Below are 9,597 nucleotides of genomic sequence, written 5' to 3' on the forward strand. Positions count from 1 at the left end.
TTAAGAGTTCAGAAATCAATATTTGGTGAAATAACCCTGGTTTTTTATCACCATTTTCATGCAACTTGGCATGTTTTCCTCCACCAGTCTTACACACTGCTTTTGGATCACTTTATGCTACTCCTGGTGCAGAAATTCAAGCAGTTCAGCTTGGTTTGGTGGCTTGTGACATTCCATCTTCCTCTTGATTATATTCCAGAGGTTTTTAATTTGGTAAAATCAAAGAAACTCATCAATTTTAAGTGCTCTCATTTTTTTTCTGAGTTGTAGATTTGTGTTTGTGTTTTCTAGTAAAGATAGTATGGTAAATGAATTGACTTTTTTGTACTCATGTTGCAGTTACACATAATACATGGTATATTTGCATAGGTTGTTGCCTACCTGTGCACAATTCTACTGCACTCTTCCCTATGATTTTCTGTTCCCCTACAATTGTGAGGCAGAAGGGTTTTAAAAATACTTTCTGAGATGAGAACATATTTATTTTCACTACCTTTAACCACCTGACAGTCGTCCCTTTAGTAAGGGGCCACATCACAGAGCAGATGAGGTGAGCGTGGTGCTTGTATAAGTAATTTGAGGATTAACAGATTAACTGAAGGAGAGTAGCTACTCTACATTCATACTTTGTATATGAAGAAGAAGAAGAAGAAGAAGAGGCAGAGCCGGAGAAATAGAGTTCACATAATGAACAAAACTAATTTTCTACGAGCAGTTCGTGCTTAGAATGTCTCATCCTTCATAAACACCTTAAGCATGTCCAGTCCAGCCATGAATTTTCATGAAAAGGATTAAGAGTCAAAATTCATGGCTACGTTTCAAAGCTACGCTCCAATGAGCTTTTTGTTAGTTACGGTTTGTTAAACTTTGCCCTAGATGATTTTGCATCACTGGGATAAATAAAACACTGTAAAAGCAGCATTATTTTAGCAGAATTTTTATTTCAGTATCTTTTTAATGTATTCATGTTATTAATTCATTCATTTTCATCCACTTCTTTCTTGCGGTCAGGGTTGCCTTGGACACCTGAAGGAAACTGACGTACACACAGCAAGAAAACGAAAAGGAATGAACTGTGACCTCTGAAACTACCTGTGGTAAAAAATAGACACATTATTTTTTAGAGATTAAAGGGTTAATAGGGGTCAACTATCAATTTAACAGGTCTACTTTTCTAAATATAATAAAATACATTTTTCTAGATTTACACTGAAAAAAGCCATTATTACTACACATACAGAGAAATGTCGACCTTCACTTCACAGTATATTTTACAAACCACCTGGTTAGGTTTTAAATGCTGGTTTGTGAATGTATGTAAATAATCTATATTTTTATTTTTTTTAGATATTTAAAAAATTAACTTAGTTATTTTTGTTTAAAGAATATTAATCTATATAAACATGTCCAATAATTTCCTGTCCACTGTTCCCTGTCATCTTGGGATAAATACCCTGTAACCTATGAAATCATAACCTTCATAGACCTTATTCTTCATTCTTTTCTCTTTTATTTTTCCTTTTTTTTATTCTTTTCATTCTTTGTAATGCAGTGAAATGGTGGACATTAAGCTTAGAAGCATGACAGGAAATAAAAGTTAAGAAAATATGATTTCTATGTTTCTAAGTCTGTTTCTTATGAATATAATACATTTTGAAGGCCAAAAGGCAGAGTATTTTTTTATAACGACCCAAAAAAATCTAATATTCAGTCGGTGAGCATGCATCCATTTTTCATATCAAGCCCTTTGTTTACGACCAGGTTCCATATGCTCATTACACCTTCATTTACCCTAATGGAATATCCAGGCCACTGACCAGATGTTCAGTCTTAATGTGTTCATGAATTAATGACTTGATTAATACTCAAAACTCTCTCACACTTTTTCTCACAATGTTCAATTTATTTCTTTTTCCAGGAAAAAAACCTGCCAAATTGGCAGCATGCCAATGTCAGATGCAAGCCCTTCTTCAAACAAATCAATATCATTAATAAGGAGAAATAGCCTACTTAGGTGAAAAGACAGGATGTATGTATGAGGAATAGTTTGCACATTTCTTTTGATCTGTCCATATCTTAGCAATGTCAGGACATATTCGTTTCCCTTTAGATTCAGATGCAAAGATCATCATCATTACACTGCCTTCTAAGTGAGAGCAAGGCACCAAGTCAACATTTCTTGCATTTCAGACACATCTAAAGACGACACATCTACTGACGACTTGTTTGTATGATTTGGATCATTGTCCTGCTGCAGAACCCAAGTACATCTGAGGTTGAAGTCACAAACAGATGGTCGGACATTCTCCTTCAGGATTATCTGGTAAATAGCAGAATCCCTGGTTCCATCTATTAGAGCAAGTTGTCTAGTCAAAGACCATCACACTAACACCACCATGTTTTACATTCAGTATGATGTTCTTTTTCTGAAATGTGTTTTATGCCAGATGTAACAAGGAACACACATTCCTAAAAGTTCCACTTTTATCACGTCATTCCAAAGAGTATTTACCCAAAGTCCTGGGCATCATCAAGATCAAGATTTTAGTAAATGTGAGAGAGATTGTTGTGTTCTTTTTGGTCAGCTGTGTTTTTTTGTCTTGAATTTCTCCTGTGGATACCATTTTCACACAGTCTCTTTCTTATTATTGAATCATTAACACTGACCTTAACTAAGGCAAGTGAGACCTGCAGTTCTTTAAATGTTGTTCTGGGTTATTTTGAGACCTCCTGGATGAGTTGTCCATGTCCTTTTGGAGTAATTTCAGTAGGTTGGTCACTCCTGGTAAGGTTCATCAGTGTTCCATGTTTTCTCCATTAGTGAATAATAGCTTTCACTGTGGTCCGCTGGAGTCTCAAAGCTTTAGAAACGACTTTGTAACCTTTTCCAGACTGATAGATGATAAATTACTTTGTTTTCTCATGTGTTTTTGAATTTCTTTAGATTACGGCACTATGTGTTGCTTTTTTGAGAACTTTTTGCCACTTCATGTTGTCAGATAGGTTCTATTTAAATTATTTCTTCCAATTTAAATGTTTATGTGGCCCATTTTATATAAAACAAACTTTTAATTTATTAATTTATTTTATATTATATTAAAAAAATGTGTTTTTTAAGTTTAATAGGTACACCTTATACTTGTTTTCCATGACCTAGTTTCCATTTTACCAGTAACAAAAAACATATTTGTTCATCTCTAAGTGCTATTAAATACACATTGATTATGCCTTGACGTGTAGTGACTCTGAAAAAAATATCAAAATTACATTTTGTATTTTAGTTACACTACACAACATTTGTTGAATGGTCCAGTGAAGACACTTCATAGATGCTCTACTAACATTCAACTAAGATTCAACTAAATGTGTATTAAATACAACGTCACTCTTATTTGAATGCAAATTATTGTCTATAAAAATATGTAATATTACATGGGAAGGAGTGCTATAACGTGTATATGTTATAGCATGAACATGAAATGTATTATTGCGATTATAACACAATTCCATAATCACTGTTTCCTGAAATATTTTGAGTTTCATAATCGCTGTTTATTGAAAGATTTTGAGTTCCATAATCGCTGTTTATTGAAAGATTTTGAGTTCCATAATCTCTGTTTATTGAAAGATTTTGAGTTCCATAATCGCTGTTTATTGAAAGATTTTGAGTTCCATAATCTCTGTTTATTGAAAGATTTTGAGTTCCATAATCTCTGTTTACTTAAAGATTTTGAGATAAAGACGAGAAAATACTCGGCGAGTTAAAATAGTTCCATTGCTGCTTTGATTACAGTTCATTACCGGCTGATAATGTCACTCATAAAACGCCTCTCTGCCACTTTCATCACGTTGCAGGGTCTGAACTAATTGTGGTATAATAGAACATCATTTACTTTCCCCTTAAAGTTTAGTTGCATTTAAAAGACATACAGTTGAATGTTAGGTGAGCAACTATGGGACTTCTATAACGGACCATTCAAATAAAGTGATACTTATTATTATGCTATATGTCTTTTCTCTCGACTTTCTGGTTTATGAACAAAAAAAGGCTCTAAAACACACGACAGTGCCCTGCAGTCCACAATGCACTCGGTGCTCTTCACCGAGCGTATATAAAAACACGACAATCAGTCACAACTTACAAAGTGGCAATCAGTCACAGCAATTAGACAGCATCAGAAGAAAGTTTGCGTCTCAGCGGATTAGCAGACAAGCCCTTCAGATTAGCCCTGCCTCGCCACTTCTTTCCGTTTTCTTGACAAAGGCAATAAAGAGATAGCAACACTGTGGGAGTGAGGATGAGATTGCGAGAGAATAGGCAGGGGATAAAGTCGCAATAAAAACTTGAAACAGACGAATGTCTGAGTGGGTTACACAATTGACATCAAACGAACGCGTGGGGAGGGGGGCTGAGGGGGACAGAACACGAGACGAGAGAAGACAGTGAGTGATTATTACGCCTCTCCGGGATTTTTGGGGGATATCTGACGGTCGCTGAGTCATTTGGTAACTCCTTATTGCAGAAAACCCTGTTTTTTTTTCTGCCACAGGTTCCCTGCAATATCTCACATACACACATATTCACATATATCCACACACACACACACATTAGATAGCCTTCATTAGCACCTATTCTCTTGTCCTCCCACTTCTATTTTCACTTCAATCCCACTAAAGCTTCCCTTTGTAAGAAGCCACAGCGACCGTCAGTAAAACCTGTCTAAGCCACAATTAATCAGGAAGACAAAAGATAGTCTCCAGGCAGAGGCTTCATACCATCTCCTGTCACTTCTATAGTCTGAAACACAACTGATAGGAAAGTGAAACAATCGATTTCGAAGCAAATGCAATTTGAAACTGAGACAGTTTTAGAATTATATACTATGATATCAGTGTACGAAATGATCTTAGTTTACGATATTATCTTCGTACAACAGGAACATCCATCACCACTTTTAAAAAAAAGTGGCTTTCACTTTTAAAGTTCCACACTAAAGTTGAAGTCAAAAATATGTCACTTTCCTAGTGAAAAAAATAGATTAAAGTATAGTTATTACTAAGAATTGATGTTAAAATACAGTACAAATATCATTTTTGTTTCTGTCTTTATAAGTAGCACATTTCTAGTATACCTTGTTGCATATAAAAATATATTTTAATATACTACAATTTTTAGTGTGTTACAAATTTACTTTTTGAAAGTTTAAATGTGTTATTTACAACTGTATCCTATAATTTACTTATATTTATATTTTCCTAATCATAATTACAGCGCAATGAAATACATTTTAATTGTTATATTAATGTAATACCTAAATATATTTAAAACATATTTTACCAATGTAGTAATTTAATTTACTTTCTAAAAAGTTCCATCGTACACTGTACTTTAAGTGATTTACTGTAACAGTTGTTTTTAACACACTTTGCAAGAAAAATTACAATATATATATATATATTTTTTTTTTTTTTCACCAGGGATTCAAGTGGTTAAAAAACATTTATATAAGGATATATTTTCTACATGGAGATTTATAGATAAGTAAATAAGTGACTATGCAGGAACACATAAGGAATCTGGGATGCTGTAAATTTGTAGTTTCTGAGGCTGATGCACTTATTCTGTGCAACAAAGGTAACTCTTGCTCTTCCTTTACTGGGGTGGTCCTGATGAGTGCCAGTTTCATCTTAAAGTTTTTGATGGTCTTTGCGAGTCTCTTTGATGGTCTTTTTTGAGGATACATTCAAAGTTCTTGATTTTTTTTTTATTGACTGACCTTCATATTCTTTTTTTATTTCTTTTTTTTTATTTACTTAGCTGAGCTACTCCACGCATCCTTGTATGTTTCAATGGCAAAACAGTCAGTTTCCCATCACTCTAAAATTCTGTTAGTTAGTTTTTCTACTGTATATTGTCATATATTTATTTTTCTTCCAGAAATCTGTTTTTTAAACATGAGGTAAAATAAAATGATTGACACGCTTGACTGAAACAGACCCTCTACATTATGAATGTGATCTGAGATTTAGCCATATTTACCATCTATATTTTGGACAAAAGGGCCTTGATCAAGGTCTTCACAAGTGGCAGCTTGCCAAATCCGGGTATCAAACTCACAAATTTAACTGTCATTAACAACCAGACATGTATAAAGTAGTCCTGGACTTGAGTACAAGTACAAGTACATGTGTTTGTGAGTAGAAGTAACTTAAGTAGAAGTTAAAGTGTTCTGGAAGCACCACAGTTAAGTGGAAATACTAAAGTATTCAACATTTTTGGGACTAAAGTAATGCAAGTAGTTTATTCTGAAATGTACTACTCAAGTACAGAAAGTAAAAGAACAATAATGTGTTATGTAGTTACTACAGAAAGTAGTGGAAATATCTCTATAGACTTGCAAAAATAATTAAATTGGTCAAAAAAATATGCAGTGAAGTAAAAGAGAAAAAATAAAACTCCGGTAGATACACAAGAAACAACATTTTGGCACCTAAGTACCCTACAGAAGTAGTTCTACTCTGTTACTATACATATATGTTAATAACCCAGAGCTATAACTTCTGCAAATATAGAATATATACCATAGCAAAGTGCAGACATTAAAACAATTAGTACTATAAATAAATTTAGTGCATAATAGATGCTATATTTCCACTGAGTTAAAGTTGTGATCTCGAGTATGAATGAGTGCCATGTGAGCTGTTTTTAGTGAAAGAAAATGCTCTGGTGATCTGGTATAATGCTGCTTTAATCCGGTGGAGGAGTGAGGTGGGGGGACAGTAGGATTTCAGAACTTGCTAATAAATATTCATACATGCAAACATATCCCCTCTGATTGGCTAACAGCACTGCGACACCAGGAGGGAGCGAGACAGAGAACAGTTAGAAATGTTTTAGAATAAAGACATTTTTAGACTAATAAAAGTCTTTGCAATATCATGTTACTTTACAACATGTATAATGCCCTGCTAGGTGCCGTTCAGCCACTGACCTGGTCTTAGAGTCTCTGTAAAAGGTGAAATCCACCGGAGATCCTATTTAAACCAATAGTTTCTTACACACAGAGGTGGGTAGTCCAGGTCAAGAAAGTAAAAATCAATTTGTTGTCTGAGCCACAGCAGAGCCGCCCAGGCAGTTAGAACAAAACCCCGGGGTGGATTTTTATTTTTAACTAGTGTAAACAGAACTGTTCTTAACATACACACTAAACTGTACTTCGCTGGTGGTGTTCCATAGACAAAAGCTAACCATTTGTTCCTTAGCTTAGAGTTACTGAGCAAAGCATATAACACTGATGTGTCATTTGAACAAATAACACAGGAATGAACTGCCATGCTGTTCCTAGCACTGTTAGCTCCTAACAGACGAGACGTGTCGCTGCCTGGCTTCAGCACGGCCTGTGGGCGGTCACGAGCCAAGGTGGGCGGGGCCATGTATACTAATTCACGTAGACGGTAGACGTAGACACTGTGCTTTTCCTGATCGACTCGTTTTTCTGAATATTTTCTTTTACTAACCACTGCAAACAATGGAGGTTAAAGAAGTGTTTCATGTGCAGCATGCATATACAATTCAGAGCGACCTATTGTATTTCACAAAGAACAAGAAAAAGTGGATTTTAGCAGAAGTACACCTTTAAAGAGACACTGAAAGTGTCTATAAACCTTTCTTTACAACAGTTTAGGGTGCGTAAAATGGTACATGGACACAGGGAACATAGAATGACATCTAGCAGAACTGCCGCTAGGATTGGATATTGTTTTTCAAAGCATCCTCGTTTCTTTTAGCTGAGGCATCCAAGGCTGAAGTCGTGTATTTATATATATATATATATATATATATATATTTTTTTTTTATATATATAGTCATTTATGTTTTATTTCACTCCTGGCTGTGTGTTTAAAGTTAGCTATGTATGCATTCAACAACAATTCGACCTTTAGCCGGGACTGAACATTCACACAGTGTGAAATGCTTCTGTGTGAAGCCCTGCTGTGAAGCTCATCAGCAGGGTGCAGTTTGCACGTTTCCCCAGTGGCACACCTGGATTTAAAAGTGCCTTCCACTGTATATGGTCACGAGGCCAGTGGAAGCTACAGTACAGTGGCTCCCAATCATGTTCACGTATTTGTTTTAGGGATAAGGATCTTAATCAGCCTTCTTAGAATTCTCCCCTCATTTTAAGTAATTTAACTCAAAATAATCATGAAAAATCCCTGGCTTTTTGTGCCCTAATTTACTGTAAGCCTATTATCAGTGACTTTAGCTTGATTAAAGTCTTGCCTGGCTCATTTTGAGACTTTGCGATTGCTTAGTTTGAGAAATCACAGGTGCACCACTGACTGATTAAAACCCTGACAACAGTCAATCGTCAGAGTCCATTCCTATAGCTGCGCCCAGGGTGTGTACATCCCCGCTCATTAAACACACACACACACACACACACACACACACACGGATGCTCTGCAGAGCATAAACCTGACTTTCAACTCAACAAGAAACTCAACAGCTGCTGGCATAGCTTCACAACATGAAAGCGCAGGTCAGTATCCTCTGCTGAGACACACAAAGTGCCTCGCTGTTAAGATACGAATGCGCCAAAGTCAGAGCTCACCTGGCTCTTAAAGGGAATGGCAACTGGCACACTGATTGGTTTATTTCACGTTAAATCCAAAAAAACACCCATGATTAATTAAAAGAATTAGTACATGCCTTTTGCGCGTTTTAAGCTGCGCAAGGCACAGTTTTTGCGGCCTCACAATACCAAAAACACACCGACACGCCCTAAATCCAGCCGCATGATTCGCAATTGACCAGGGTGAAATAGATCGCTAAAATAGGGCCAGTCAAATCCGATTTGTGGAGATGTCTGTTCTCTTATTTGCAATTGATCTGCATAAATTGCTGTGTAAGTACAGAAGAGACAGAAATCGAGAGATGCGTCATCTTGCCATTCTGACACTCACCCTGTCAAATCTTGGTTTAGAACTATTTGTCATAATAACAGTCTAATGTAGGGATAGAGGAAGCTGGCATACGCTGCATTTATTCCATGCTGTAGTCATAGCTGGCTTTATTGTGAAGTGGGAGGTGCAGTGTCATGCCCACGCTTCCATCAATTTGGATACGACATGGTCATTGTTAATCGCATTGTAAATGACGTAAAAGACTTGCTGAAATTGGATTTGAGGGGCCAGAGCTTCCTGGGAGGGATATACAGGGGTTGGACAATGAAACTGAAACACCTGTCATTTTAGTGTGGGGGGTTTCATGGCTAAATTGGAGCAGCCTGGTGGCCAATCTTCATTAATTGCACATTGTTGCACCAGTAAGAGCAGAGTGTGAAGGTTCAATTAGCAGGGTAAGTGCACAGTTTTGCTCAAAATATTGCAATGCACACAACATTATGGGTGACATACCAGAGTTCAAAAGAGGACAAATTGTTGGTGCACGTCTTTCTGATGCATCTGTGACCAAGACAGCAGGTCTTTGTAATGTATCAAGAGCCACGGTATCCAGAGTAATGTCAGCAACAAATATGATTTTATTTGTTTTGTGAGTTTGGTTTTACTGTTCAGACTATCATAAATGAATCT

The sequence above is a fragment of the Astyanax mexicanus genome, chromosome 13, assembly GCF_023375975.1.
Source record: "Astyanax mexicanus isolate ESR-SI-001 chromosome 13, AstMex3_surface, whole genome shotgun sequence".
In the NCBI taxonomy this organism is placed as follows: Eukaryota; Metazoa; Chordata; class Actinopteri; order Characiformes; family Acestrorhamphidae; genus Astyanax; species Astyanax mexicanus.